Source organism: Protopterus annectens, chromosome 1.part2 (genome assembly GCF_019279795.1).
Source record: "Protopterus annectens isolate FY-2018-M chromosome 1.part2, PAN1.0, whole genome shotgun sequence".
NCBI lineage: Eukaryota > Metazoa > Chordata > Ceratodontiformes > Protopteridae > Protopterus > Protopterus annectens.
In genome coordinates this window covers 826,338,946-826,354,873 of record NC_056727.1, presented here as the reverse complement: position 1 = coordinate 826,354,873, position 15,928 = coordinate 826,338,946, and positions in this window count along the sequence as shown.

Sequence of the window (15,928 nt, the reverse complement as noted above, 5' to 3'; positions counted from 1 at the left end):
AGATTTAGGTGAACATGTTTTTTTTCACTCAGAGCTTTTTGGGATCTTAATTTTGTTTTAGAGAAGTTGACTCAGGCTGCTTTTTAGCCCGCTGCTTCAGCTTCCTTGCAATATTGATCTTGGAAAACTGTTCTTTTATTAGCTCTTACTTCTGACAGATGGGTGTCTGAGTTGGAAGCCCTTATACCCTGTCCTCCTTTTTCGGATCTTTCATGAGGACAGAGTGTCCTTGTGAACTAACCCTTCTTTTATGCCTAAGGTGGTTAATGAGCTATCACTTATTAATCTGCCTACTTTTTTGCCATCTCCCAAGCTGACAATGAAAGGTTGCTGCATACTTTGGACGTGCATATGCAACTCAGGGTTTATTTGGATAAGACTAAGGCTAATAGAACATGTGATCAGTTATTTGTTTCTTTTTATCCTAGATCTTTGAGACTTGTTGTATCCAAGCAAACTATTTGTTGTTGGATTTCTAAGGCTATTTCTTTTTGTTACACTTTTCATGGCAAGAGCCTTCCCTCTTCAGTTAAGGCTCATTCTACTAGAGCTATGGCTTCTTCTGGTGCTTTTTTCAAGGGCTTAGATAGTAATTCTATTCTTGAAGCAGCTACCTGGACTTGTGTGCATACCTTTACCAAGCACTACAAGTTGGATGTTATCTATAGAGCTTTGGCTGGTTTTGTTAGTGCCATTCTTCAGGGTTTTTTAGGGGAGTCTTCTGCTCCTTCCCCCAACAAAGTTTCCTCTTGAGCCTTGGCACTCTCCCATATGTTAGAATACTGCAGCAGTGAATGTAAGAACATAATACAGTTGTGTAAAATCTTACCATAACAGTAGATGTTCTTACCTTCATTGCTGCAGTATTTTTCCATCCCTCTATCCCCCCTAGTTCTTTGCTTTCCTGGATGTACAGATTACCTCCTGGGTTCCTTGACCTGGTGTTCCTACTGGGACAGTCAGTTCTGTTTTTGGTAGGCCTGAACGTCACATTTATTCCCTATGCCATGCAAGGAGCATTTGGCTGATGTTTGCTGTACCTTTAAAGAAACAGGAGTCTTTAGTACACTGGGCAGACATCATCCTTCCACTGCAAGGAATCCCATATGTTAGAATACTGCAGCAGTGAAGGCAAGGACATCTACTGCTATGGAAAGATTTTACATGACTGTACTTTGTTGTTGAGAAAATTGAATGCATGCATGACTTTGTGGATCCTGGCACCTGACAGGCAGCTGACCGTGACTTTCTCCTTGTACAACCTGGTGAGGGGGACATCTGCATGTCTCACAATAGATTCTCCTATGACCACGACATTGGTTTTGAGGTGGTTTGCCTTAAGGGCTTAATAGGTGAAACACTAATACATTTGTTTTTATGTGTAGTGGGTTATGTTGGGACTGTCATGTGTGCAGAAGATCTGTGCTCTTTTGGTAAGCTTCTAATGAGTACCTCTGCATATGTGGGTTTATGTGTTGTGCATTTGGTTTGCTGAGGAGGTGAAATGTGTGTGCTGACAACCTGTTTAACATATGGATCATTGTTAGCTGAGATAGAGAGAACATTTATTCTAGCTTTATTGTATACTTGCATCTCTCACATATTGTATTGGTAAGTTCTAGGAGTACATGTTTGTCGCTGTACATGAGGCCATAGAAACCTAGTTATGGAAAAACACAAGTATCTTTATTAAGCATATTTAGATGGTCATCATTAACAGAGCAATTTTGTGAGCAGCAACAACTGGGCCTGTCTATGAGAGACATAGGTGCCACCCCAGGGTCAGAAATAGGCTCCCACTGCATATGAAACAGTACTCCTCAATGACTCGGTTCAATGGCAACCTTGACTACTGGTTGGGTGATTGTACAGTTGCCTCTGAGCTGGCACCTATTTCCTTCATTGACAGGACCAGCTGCTGCTGCTCATAAACATGCGGTGATAAAAACATCAATCCAGCTATGCTCAATAAGGGTACTTGCATTTTTACACAGCTATGCTTCTACACACCCAAGTGCTAATAGGCTATTAGCCTAATATGAACCTATGAAGCTATGTGCCTACGTAGGCCTCACAGTCTGTTGTCCCTCACATGGCCTGCTGATGTCATTTACTATACATTCACCTGCACTGTTGTATAAATCAGATTTGTGCGGTGGTGCATGTGTTAAGTACTGTGTTCTGTAGTCAGTGTACCTAGATATAAAGGGGTCATGTTCTCACTGCAGTCAACTTTGTGTGTGTGTGTGTCTAGACAGTAGAGCAAAAGTGTGTACCCAATAGTTGCTTATCCAGTGGCATGGATGGCCAGTATTTTGATACTTGCACATGACCTACACATCCATTTCATGGAGACCTCCCAACCTCTTGTCTCCCACATGGCCTGCTGATGTTATCTGCTATAAGCTCACCTGCAGTCATATATGGTGCATGCGTTAAGCACTATGTTCTGTAGTCGGTGTGCTTAGGTAGGTAGAAGTTCTCTTCTCACTGCAGTCAACTTGGTATGTATGTAGACAGAAGAGCATAAGTGTGTACCCTACAGTTACTTCTCCAGAGGCATGGATGGCCAGTATTTTGATTTTCGCACATGCCTACACATCCACTTCATGCAGGCCTCCCAACCTCTTGTCTCTCACGTGGCCTGGTGATGTCATCTACTATAAGTTCACCAGCAGTCATGTGTAAATCTGTCTTGTGCCATGGTGCATGTGTTAAGTACTGTAGTCTATGTACTTAGATAGGTAGGGGTTCTGTTTTGAATTGTTGTCTGACATTACAGAGTGCCTTTTTACACCAGCATGTGGAGCACTATTATTACTATATTCTCTTTCCCAGACACTGCTGATGTCATCAGCTATACAGTGTTGTTTGACACACTCCAAGTTAGACTTGAGCAGTGGTGCATGTGTTACGTACTTTGGTCTGTAGTCTGTTTACCTAGATAGGTAGGGGTTCTATTCTGACTACAGCCAACTTGTGGGGGGGGGTGGTTGAGCTGTTGCCTGACATTATCAAGTGCTTTGTACACCATAGGTTCATAGGTAGGTACTAGGCTATCTGCCCGAAGGCATTTATAAGCCTAGCCAGAATGTGTTGGCTTTCGTTGACCCCTTAGATTAGTTCCCTGTGCCTCTGTCCAGCAGTGCCATTGAAGTGATCCCTGGGTAAACTTTCTGTTTCCCATCCACTCATCAAGGTTACTCTTGAAGAGGGTTAGCGAGGAGCTCTGCCTAATGAAGATTGGAATCTTGTTCCAGAGCATGGGAAGTCTCTGGGACAGGAATCTATCCCTCCAGCACATCCTATTTATTGTTGTGGTGAGGTTTAGATCCCTGGAGCGTGTGGCTCAAGGGGATATGGTTTTCTTTAGGTGGAGCATGTCCATCAATTCTGGGTTGGACATGGCCTTGTATGTCAGGCAGAGATCACCTCTGAGTAGGCAGTATGCAACCGAGTACAGCTGGAGTTTCTTCAGTCGAGCTGCATAGGGCATCTGCTTGAGGCCAGTGATCCTTTTGGTGAGGTACTTCTGTGGTCTTTCCAGTTGTTGCAGGTGTCTTGTAAGGTACATCCCAAATGGGGCATTGTACTCTATGATGGGCCTGATGAGTGATGTGTAGAGGGGCCCAATGACCTCTTTCGATCTGAATGCAAACCCTTTTGTGATTAGGTGGGCCACACAGAAGGATTTTCTAACCACTTTGGCAATGTGATTATCAAAGGAGAGGTTACTATCTACTTGGGTCCCTAGATAACTTATTACGTCTTCTGTATTTAGGGGGCTACCACCTTTGTGGTAGTTTGTGGATACTTTGTTTTTTCCAAAGGGGATGACTATCCACTTTTTGGCATTTAGCTTGAGGCCATGGTTTTGACACCAGGTATCTGTCTCAATGAGACCCTTTTGGAGGATGTCTGTGTCAGCCGCAGAGTCAATTATAGCCTCTAGTTTGCAGTCGTCTGTGAACTTGGTCAGCCATATTCCTCCTGTGCTTGCCTGTACCTCTGAGAAGTATATGCCGAACAGGAAAGGTCCTAGGACTGAGCCTTGGGGAATGCCACTTGTAACCGGTTAAGAGTCAGACCTAGGTCCTGCAACTCTTACAATGTGGATTCTGTCCATGAGCCAGTTGGTAACCCATCTCATGATGTAGGGGTTTATGTTCAGGCCGGTGAGCTTGTCTATAATACCTGAGTGGGGAATGGTGTTGAAGGCCTTTGCAAGGTCTAGTTAGGCTGTGTAGACCACCTTTCCCTCATCTATAACCTTGGTAACTGTCTCAAAGAAGTCCACCAGGTTTACGAGGCATGATCTTCCCTTAACAAAGCCGAACTGGGTAGGGTCCAGTGTTTGGAGGTTTCCAATGTCTCTGTTAATGAGATCCATGATGATGCACTCCATAGCAACACTGTTCTTACCATATTCTCCTCCACAGACACTGCTGATGTCATCATAAAAAGTGTTGTTTGACACATTCCATGTCATACTTGAGCAGTGGCACATGCATTAAGTACTATGGTCTGTAGTCTGTGTACTTAGATAAGTAGGGGTTCTTGTCTCACTGCAGTCAACTTTGTGGGGGGAGTGTGTGTGTGTGTGTGTGTGTGTGTGTGTGTGTGTGTGTGTGTGTGTGTGTGTGTGTGAGAGAGAGAGAGAGAGAGAGCTGTTGCTTGAGATTACAGAGAGCATTTTTACACCAGCATGTGGGACACTGCTATCTCATCCTCACTAGAAGCTACTGATGTCATGAGCTATATTACATTTTTGATATGCAGTAGTCCCACCAGGGCAGGGTCAGAGACTGGGCTGAGGGCCAGGCAGAGGTCATGTTATCTTATACAATAAAGTTTACAGAGCCATGGCTTTTAATCTATCCTCATACATCATGGCATAGTATGTAGGCCCTGTGTTATCTTGCTGAGAAAGTCCTGGTCTCTCCAGCTGCTATATGTGTCTGGTGAGGTACTTGTATCAGTATTATACTCTATTAATGCTTTGATGCGGTTTGTCTAGTGCTGTCATACAATCCTAATATGTCAGTGTGATGGTATGGCTTATGATGTGCACAACAGACGCTTTCAGTAGCAGTTTGGACACTTGGTGGTCAAAGTTCAGATTGCTATCTAAATGTGTTCCCAGTGCTTGCATCACTAGGTTTCTGCATATCAGGACTGCTGTCAATGCTATGATTAACATGGAACTCCACTTTTCAGATGGGCAACATCACAAGCACACATTTCTGCATTTATTTGTAGATCATGTCCCTTTGTCACCATTCAGTTGTGTGTGTTAGCTCCTTCTGTACTATGTTATTACCATTGTGAACTTAGTGATTGCACAAAACATGCAAGAATCAGCAAATTTGGAAAGCCAAATGCCATCTACTTTAGCCTGAACTGTCGAGAAATACAGTTCAAACAATGAAGAGCCAAGAACAGATCCCTGTGGGTTGCCAATGGTGACAGCTCTACTGGTACAGGTTGATTCACCAGCTGTCACATGATGTGTTCTGTCTGTGAGCCAGTTGTTTATCCATCAACTGATGTAACACTTAATGCCTAGCATGGGGGTTTTGTCAATAATACTTGTATGTGTGATTGTGTCAAAATCCTAGGGCAGATCACAATAGGCAGTATGCACTGTCTTTCCTTACTCCAGGCCTATCACATGGAATCAATGTGCTGTGACAACATCACAGATCACCTGTGGCATGACCATGCACATACAGTGGATATAAAAAGTTTACACACCCCTGTTAAAATGCCAGGTTTTTGTGATATAAAGAAATGAGACTACAATAAATCATTCCAAAACTTTTCCCACCTTTAATGTGACCTATGACCTGTCCAATTCAATTGAAGAACAAACAAATCTGTTAGGGAAAAATATAAAAAATAAAAAATGTACAATAAGCTGGTTGCATAAGTGTGCACACCCTTAAACTAATACTTTCTTGAAGCATCTCTTGATTTAATTTCAGCATTCAGTCTTCTTGGGTACACACCTGCCATCAATTAAAGAGACTCTGATAAACCCAAATAAAGTTCAGCTGTCCTAGTAGGATTTTCCTGACATTTACTCTGTTGCCAACTACAGGAAAAGCCATGGTTTGCAGAGAGCTTACAAAGCATCAAAGGGATTTCATTGTTGAAAGGTATCAGTCAGGAGAAGGGTACACAAAATTTCCACAGCATTGGATATACCATGGAACACAGTGAAGACAGTCATCAAAAAGTGGAGAAATTATGGGACAACAGTGACATTGCAAAGAACTGGATGGCCCTCCAAAATTGATGAAAAGACCAGACAAAAACTGGTCAGGGAAGCTGCCAAGAAGCCTACAGCAACACTGAAGGAGCTGCAGGAATTTCTGGCAAGTACTGGTTGTGTAGTACATGTGACAACAATCTCCCATACTCTCCATATGTCTGGGCTATGGGGTAGGGTTGTAAGACAAAAGCCTTTTCTTATACAGAGAAACATCCAGGCCTGTCTAAAATTTGCAAAACAATACATCAAGTCTCCCAAAAGCATGTGGGAAAATGAGAAACAAAAACTGGCACATGAACAGGAATCAATGTAAGGAACGTAGCTGGAACAACAAGCCTGGAAATAGCAATTGAATCCACCACAGAATCTACCAACGTAAAAAAGTACTTCTTTATTGCACGATACCCTCGAAAAAATGTAAACCAAACACTAGTTAAGTGCTTTCATCTGCCATGCGCAGACTTCATCAGAACCAGTGCTTACATCCATTACAAGGTTTTTAAAACCAAACTTGGCGCCAAAACTCTTAATGCTTTTAAAGATACACTGTATTTTATCCTCCCTACATATACATGTTAATAAACGATTAGTATACAATACTGTGTGCTATTATACTAATAAAAACTAATAATATAATTGTAAACAACATAAAAATACTACCTAATAATACATTTAAAATCTTAGTATGAATTTCTAAAAGTCCATATATGAAATGTATTAAAACAAGATAAACAACTGTACCTCAATGTTAATATTAAAACATTTAAAACATTTAAAACAAATATTGGGACTTGCAATGAATTAGGAGTCCATAATAAAAAACGGTTTAATACTAATATATTCATTTATACCTGGACTCCTTGTAGAATCAGTCAGCATCTGCCATTTACTTTCCTTACAAGCTAATCTTGTTTTCCAATCATCTCCATATAGTATGTCCTGCTCTTGATCTATAATAAAAAATAAGAAGATGTGATTTTCCCCATGTTCCTTAATGTGTCTATATAATGCGTTTTTACTGTCTTTGACCTGTATTCTATAGTAATGTTCATAAATACGTTTCTTCAACTGCCTTTCTGTTTTGCCTATATAATAGGCTGAACATATCTTACATAAGGCCAAATAAACTATATGTTTGGTGTTACAGTTTCCACCTCTACTTCTAATCAATGTATGATTTACACCCCCTAGTTTAACCTCAGTACTCTCATTAATATATCTACATTGATTACATCTTCCACATTTCCTAGTTAACACATTTCCTTGCTTCTTCAATGTCTTAGTATTATTTACTTTTTCTAGCAGTCTTTTAATATTAGGACCCGTCTTATATACTATTCTCGGTGAATCACCTAAAATTGTTTTATTCGACTCTACTACAGTTATCAAATCCCAATATTTATTAATAATTTCCTTAATCCTATTACTATATGGTGTGTAGGTAATTACACATACTCTACCAATGAAACCCGGGTTGGTGTTACAGCTCTCTTTAACATTCAAGGTATTACCCAATAATGGTTTGAATTTGTGACCCCATTGTGTTGTAACATATTCAATTGTGTCCTGTAACATTCGTAGTGGATAACCTCTATTCATAAATAGATTATATATTAACTTCATTTCTTGTTCCATTAATTCCTGACTCGACGACATCCTAGCACCACGAATACATTGTCCTTTGACTATATTTTTAAAAATATATGGTGGATGTTCACTAGTGAAATATAAATAGTCATTAGAAAATGTATTTTTACGATGAACTCTAGATGTAAAACCATCCGTAGTTAAACTAAAGTATATATCCAAATACGCAATACCTTGATTACTAATTTTATGTGTAAATTTAAGAACTTGTGTGGTTCCATTAATATACTCTAAAAATTCCATGATTTTTTCATTAGATCCCTTCCATAAAATAAAAATGTCATCAAGAAATCTAGCATAGAAGGTTATGTAAGGATAATATTCACTGTTGACAATAAACTCATTTTCCCAATCAGACATGACGAGGTTGGCGAATATAGGGGCGCAAGAAGCGCCCATAGCAACACCCTTGCTCTGTCTAAAATATTCACCTTCAAATGTTAAATAGTTATAATCAAAAACCAAACCCATCATGTCTAATATAAGTACAATTTTGTCCCAACTTAACTGTGAAAATTTTCTCAAACTATTTCCAAACCTTTCAAGTCCTTCTTCTTTAGGTATGCTAGAAAAAAGGTCACATACATCTATAGTCACCAAGGTTAATTGATCTGACCACAATTCTGGTCTTAATTTTCCCAAAAAATCCCAGGAATCCTTAATTATATGTGGCGTATTCTGATAAATATGCTTAGTCCATCTGTCTATAGTCAATCCTATGTTATATGTTTTAGATCTGGATCCTGAGATGATTGGTCTAAATGGAGGTTTCTCAATTGACTTGTGCACCTTGGGAATCCCAACAATACGTGCCATAACCGGGTGTTCTACCTTCAAAAATTCATACAATTCCTTAGTAATTCTATTATCAATCAAATATTCCTCTAAAATTAAATCAATTCTCCTAAATCCTATATTAATTTGATTGATGGAAACTGTCTCATAGTTACCTGATTCATATAATATATTATATATGTGGGAAAATGTGTTATGGTCTGATGAGACCAAGGTTGAACTTTTGGCCAAAATTCCAAAAGGTACGTTTGGTGCAAAAACAACACTTCACATCACCAAAAGAACACCACCCCCACTGTGAAGCATGGTGATGGCAGTATCATGCTTTGGGGTTGCTTTTCTTCAGCTGGAACTGGGGCTTTAGTCAAGGTAGAGGGAATTATGAACAGTTCCAAATACCAGTCACTTTTGGCCCAACACCTTCAGGTGTCTGCTAGAAAGCTGAAGATGAAGAGGAATTTCACCTTTCAACATGACAATGATCCCAAGCATACATCCAAATCAACAGAAGAATGGCTTCACCAGAAGAAAATTAAAGTTTTGGAATGGTCCAGCCAGAGCCCAGACCTAAATCCAATAGAAAATCTGTGGGGTGACCTGAAGAGGGCTGTGCACAAGAGATGGCCTCACAATCTGACAGATTTGGAGCACTTTTGCAAGGAAGAGTGGGCAAATATTGCCAAGTCAGGATGCACCATGCTGCATGGGGACTCCTACCCAAGAAGACTGAATGCCATAATTAAATCAAAAGGTGCTTCAGCAATGTATTAGTTTAAGGGTGTGCACACTTATGCAACCAGCTTATTGTACATTTTTTATTTTTTATATTTTTCCCCTAACAGATTTGTTTGTTTTTCAACTGAATTTATCAGGTTATAGGTCACATTAAAGGTGGGAAAAGTTTTGAAATGATTTATTATGGTCTCATTTTTTTATATCACAAAAACTTGGCATTTTAACAGGGGTGTGTGAACTTTTTATATCCACTGTACACCTTCCTGATAGAGTGGAATACACAGTTCAACACACTCTCCACGCAGCCTATGTTCCCGTGCAAGAGTGTACATCAACATGAATCCACCTACACTGGGGAGACAACACCTGATGCATGCATGTATAGAGACATCCTGACTCTCTATAACTGTGAGGTACACTAACATGTCATCATGGACCTCTTCTACATTTGTACTAGTAATATTGCAGATGTGTGCAGCAGACCCGTGTGAGTTGCTAGTGCTACATTAGGCCTGTTACATCTGATAGATGTCCTCAAACAGGTCATCAAGGGCATGCATGATGACAACAATATTATCTTGTGTAAAGGCATTTGACAAAAAGTCACACTGTTGTATTCAATTAACACTGTCACGTGTGGCCAGAAACAGCTATATCAGCCAATGGTTAGACCAGTGTATGATATATGTGTCATCACACTATGTTGAAATGTGTGATGTGACATATATCTCAGGTCCAGTGATCAGGTTAGTACATCAGGGATGTCTGATAGGCCCTTGCCTGTCCCTTAGTTAAGTAATGGACATCACAGATGACATACACATGCTGTGTCCAAACAGCTGCCTGAAGGACTACAGCTTGTGGGTAGTCATTGACTACAACTGTGATATTAGTGTAACACACACAGTATCAGCACACACCAGAGACTGCTGTCACAGTCATGACAACACCTGCATTGATGAGACACATGGAGGGATGAGTTGCATCAGGAAACAGACACAACACCCAAGTATAATGTGAACATCACACCCTATAATCACACCGATAGGTATGTGACCTCTTTTTAGGGGTAGAGGGTAAGTGGCACATCCACCAGCATGAAACCTCTCAACTGTCCAGATTTTTGCCAACTATTTTTGGTCTGTACCACTTAAAATTTGTGATTTTGTAGTAAATCACTGAGGAGTGAGGTCACTAAATAATGACATCAATTTGAGTTTCATACTTCATAGCCTTCAGAAAATGCATGCTAACACAAACCATGTTACTATAGCAACTTTCTAAGTTTGTATGATCAATATTTAAAATCTGTCACTATCTTTGTGCCTTTGTCCCCCCATTATTTTAGACTTTGTCCTGATTTCATGCATGAAGAGGTTGTGAGGTATGACCAACATGTGATCACAGTGCTGACTCCTCCCTTGACTGTAACACAAGTACTGGGTATGTGAAGGACATGCACATCAGAGGGCATAATAACATCATGGTTCCCAGCCTTAATCGTACCAATAACTGTGTACAATGCACCCTTCTCCATCTCCCTCTGTACACATGTTCCAGTGATGCATAACTGAAGTGTACCTCTTCTGTCACAGTGCACTGACACACAGCTTACTGGCCATACCTAGGTATTCTTTCTGTGGAATATGCATGACTGTCTGATGGTGTGGAACACCTATCAAGTTGTTGCACCAGATGCATGTGTGCTACTTGTTCACCTTATGCATACACTGCATTCAACACCGTTTGACAACATTGATAACGTGTATATCGTTTGTGACAGTGTGAATTGTGGCATTGATATATGCCGTGCACACAAGGCAATGAGCCTGTAGTGCCCATACTGTCACATACAGGTATAGCAGTGTCACTCCTAACACCTTCTGCAGATATTACAATACCAGGACAGTGTATGTGGTTCATAGGTTCATAGGTTGGTACTAGGCTATCGGCCCTAGGGCCTATACAAGCCTAGCCAAACAATTCCCCGGATATTTCTTCTCACAATATTTACTTCCCTGGACCCCTGTCTAGCAGGGTGACTGACGTGATCCCCAGGGTGAATTTCCTATCTCCCATCCAATCATTAAGGTTCCTTTTGAAGAGGACCAAGGAGGTGCTCTGCTTGACATGTATGGGCGGTCTATTCCAGAGTATGTGAAGTCTCTGGATCAGGAACCTATCCCTCCAGCATGTTTTGTTCATTGTGATGACAAGGTTTAGATCCCTGGAGCATGTGGCTCTGAGGGATTGGGATTTCTTTAAGTGGAGCATGTCCAACAGCTCAGGGTTTAACATGGCCTTGAATGTTAAGCAGAGATCACCTCTGAGTAGACAATATGCCAAAGAGTATAGCTGGAGTTTTTTTAGATGGTCAGCACAGGGTATCTGCTTTAGGCCTGTAATTCTTTTAGTGAGGTATTTCTGCAGCCTTTCCAGCTATTGCAGATGTCTTGTGAGGTACATACCAAATGGGGTGTTGTAGTCTATAATGGGTCTAATGAGGGATGAATACAGTGGGACAATGACCTCCTTTTTTCTGGATGAAAAGCCCTTAGTGATGAGGTGTGCCACATAGAAGGATTTCCCGGCTGTTGTGTCGATGTGGTTATCGAAGGTGAGACCACTGTCCACCTGTGTCCTTAAGTCTCTTATCACACTTTCAGTGTTTAGTGTACTGCCACCTATGTGGTAATTCATGGGTACATGTATTTTCCCAAAGGGGATAACTATACATTTCTTGGCATTAAGCTTGAGCCCATGTCTCTGGCACCAAGCATCTGTTTCTGTAAGACCCTTTTGTAGAATATCCACATCATTTGGGGATTCAATAATGGCTCCCAGTTTGTAGTCATCTGCAAACTTTGTTAACCAGAGTCCCTTAGTGTAACCCTCATAGAGCATGGATGTATCATACTAGTTGTCCAGTGCGTGTGCAGGTTCATCTGTTATCACTCCACATCACATATGTTATGTCATAGGCATGGGATTAGTAGTGGTATTATTAAGATATTGTCCATGATTGTGGTTGTTTTTTGTATTGTTTGCCATGATTCTTTCCCTGTGGCCACCATGCTGGAAACTGCTGCTGAGAGTACATTCATATCCAGGTATATAATTTTGTACATCTTTACAATATGTACCCTACCTCAATGGTATGTTAGATCCCTGACAGATATCCTCTGTATTATTCATGCAAGGATGCTCATCTCACAGACACATCTTCCTCATTGTTACCTTGAGTGACAGTCACAGACAACACATCTTCACTGTACAGTCAATACTGTACCATTTAGATATGTGTTTGGTGTTGCTGCTACAACCATTTTCCATTGACATGCCCTCCTCTACTGTACATGCAGCAGTTTCACCTGTACTCATTCCCTGTGTTCATTCCTACAATTCATCTGTGTGTCCCTGTTCAGTATAACAGTTCCCCAGAGCAATCATTTTACATGGTAGTCCCATGTCCTGTTACAGCTCATCAACTCATCTTTATTACAGAATGGCAGGAATGGGATATCACAATACTCTGCACTGTAGGTACACTGTCCTGTACTGTGTTTGGACCATATACTTCACATTCATACCTCTCAAATGTCCAGATATTCCCAGGATAGCCAGATGTTTTCCTTTTTGAATATGTAGCTTTATGCCATATCACTGGGATGATCTCTAGACTGCTGAGACTCAGTATTACAGACATTTGGGTGCATACCTCTCAACTGTCCTCATCTGTGCAGAATGCCAGTTATTGACTCATATTTTTGATCTTTACCTCATAACATGCTTTCCTGGCAAATCAATGGCATGTCATTGCAGAGTGCACCCAGTAACTAATAACTGACATTTGAGTTTCAAACTTCAAGCTCTTCATAAAGTTCATGCTAAAATACATGTGGGATATTAACAATTTATCCTGATTTCTGGCCCTTTGTCCCCCCATTTTTATGGCTTTGTCCACATTTCTCACTCTAAGAATTGAGAGTGTTACATTCAAACACATTCCCATCCTATGTGAAATCTGTGTCAAATATGTCCCTATTACTGATTATTTGTCCTGTCATTGAGTTGACCTCTGTGCAGATATGTTGCAGTAACAAAATGACAGCCATTTGTACAGCCATACCTCCCCACTGTACAGATTTCTTCAGAATGCCCAGATGTTGCCTCATATTTTGCTCTTATTTCTCATACAATTGTGTTTTTTTTCTGGCAAATCATTTTAAAGCATTGAGGGATGAAGTCAGAAAATAGTGAGAGACATTTTAGTCTCAGACTTTATACCTTTTTGACAAATCATGGGAATGCAAATCCTGGCATTATATCAACTTTCTAAGTTTGTAAGAGCAATATTTAATAAGTGTGTCCCTAGCATACCTCTCAACTGTCCAGATTTTCGCAGAATGTCCAGCTTTTTGCCTCTTATTTTTGGCCTGTTCCTCATAAAAGTTATGGTTTTCTGACAAATCGCTAGTATGATCTGAGGATTAAAGTCACTGAATAAAGACATGCCTTGTAGTTTCAGACTTCATGTCCCTCAGACAATACATGCCAACATAAATTCTGTAATTCTATCAACATTCTATGTTTATAAGAGCAACATTTAATATGTGTCCCTATATTTGTCCCTTTGTCCCCACATTATGTTATGCTTTCTCTAGATGCCTTGCCCTAAGAGGTTGAGAGGTATGGTCTGCATTACTTACAATGTGTACTGTTCATTTGGGGGTGTGGCAGCAAAACTGAATTCTGCAAACCCAGTGTTCTACTTCTAGCCATTGTCTAAGTTTGTAAGAGCAATATTTAAAGTGTCCCTATATCTGTCCTTTTCCCACCCCCAGTATTGATGGCTTTGTCCAGATGTCTTGCCCTATGTGGTTGAGAGGTCTGCATGTTTTCAGATGTGTACTGTTTATTGAGGAGGGTTTCTGCAAATCCAGTGTTCTAGGTATTTTCTAAGTTTGCAAAAACAATATTTAGAAAGTGTCTCTATTTCTGGCCCCTTTTCCTACCCATTATTTATGGCTTTGTCCAGATTTCTTGTTCTAAGAGGTTGAGAGGGCTGCATGATTTACGATATGTACTGTTCCTTGGTGGGTGTGGCAGCAGAGCTGCCTTCTGCAAACATTGTTGTTCTATCGATTTTCTAAGTTTATAAGACCAATATTTAAGAAGTGAACCTATTTCTGGCCCTTTTCCCACCCATTATTTATGGAGTTGTCCAGATGTCTTGCCCTAAGAGGTTGAGAGAAACGGTCTGCATGACGTGATGTGTACTGTTCATTTGGAGCAGGGCAGACTGTCTCTGTTGTCGTTTACAGGGGCTCCATATCAATGTTGATTTACAAGGTTTCACAGCCCGCAATACTGGCATGATTCGCAAAACCTCACTTAGGCATGCCGTGCCTCATTAATATGCATCATGCTCTATCGCGCGCTGCCCACTATCATGTACATGGATGCACTTCTATACGCAGTTTAATGAATCCTGCGCTAGGTTTTGCATTCTTCAGTCATGTGTATAGCTATTTAACGTCAGTTCAGGGAAGAGGGGGTTGGGAATACCATCAGCAAAATAACTTTCAGAAATTATAATTGTAAACAGTGTGCAGAAGAATCAGGCATTAGTAAGAATAGGCACATATCACTATACCAATAGTCAATAATTATATATTACCCCTAATAAGAATAACTGGGATCATACCATAGATAATTTGAGGAATATTTGGATAGTTTATCTATATTAAGAATGAGTTTTCCTAAGTAGGTATGAACAAAGTCTGAGACCCTCACAGGAATTTCTGTACATGTATATGGTAGTGCTCTCTAACCACCAAGACATTCTGGTATATGCTTCTTACAAGAACATGCCTACTATAGGAATAAATGTGTGATTGCTATACCTAGCTTGGATTTGTAGTGCTGTAGTGGCTGCATCGTGTCAAGGTTACTTACTTGAAACATGCCAAGCTGGTTATCTAATGTAAATTATTTTTGTTCATTGATGATGGGTGGCAATTGAGGAGGATGTTTGATTTTGCAGAGTCAACTAGGATGAGATAATAATGTATGATATGCATAGTATAGCATAAGTTTAGAAGTGTGAATATAGATCCTGCCCTTTGGAATTCCTGACTGGAGGTAAAGACCATATGGACCATGTCTCTCAACTGTCCAGATTTTCATAGACTGTCCATATTTTTGCCTCATGTTTTTTGGTGTGCTGCCCATAAAGTTTGTGGTTTTCTAGCAAATCACTGAGGACTGACATCACTAAATAATGACACACATTTGAATTTCAGACTTTAGTCCTTTAGAAAATGCACGGTAACACTAAACATGTTATTCTAGCAACTTTCTAAGTTTACAAGAGCAATATTTAAAATTTGTCCATATTGTTGGGGCTTTCCCCTCATTATTTTAGGCTTTGTCCAAATTTCTTGTCTTAAGAGGTTGAGAGGTATGATATGGACC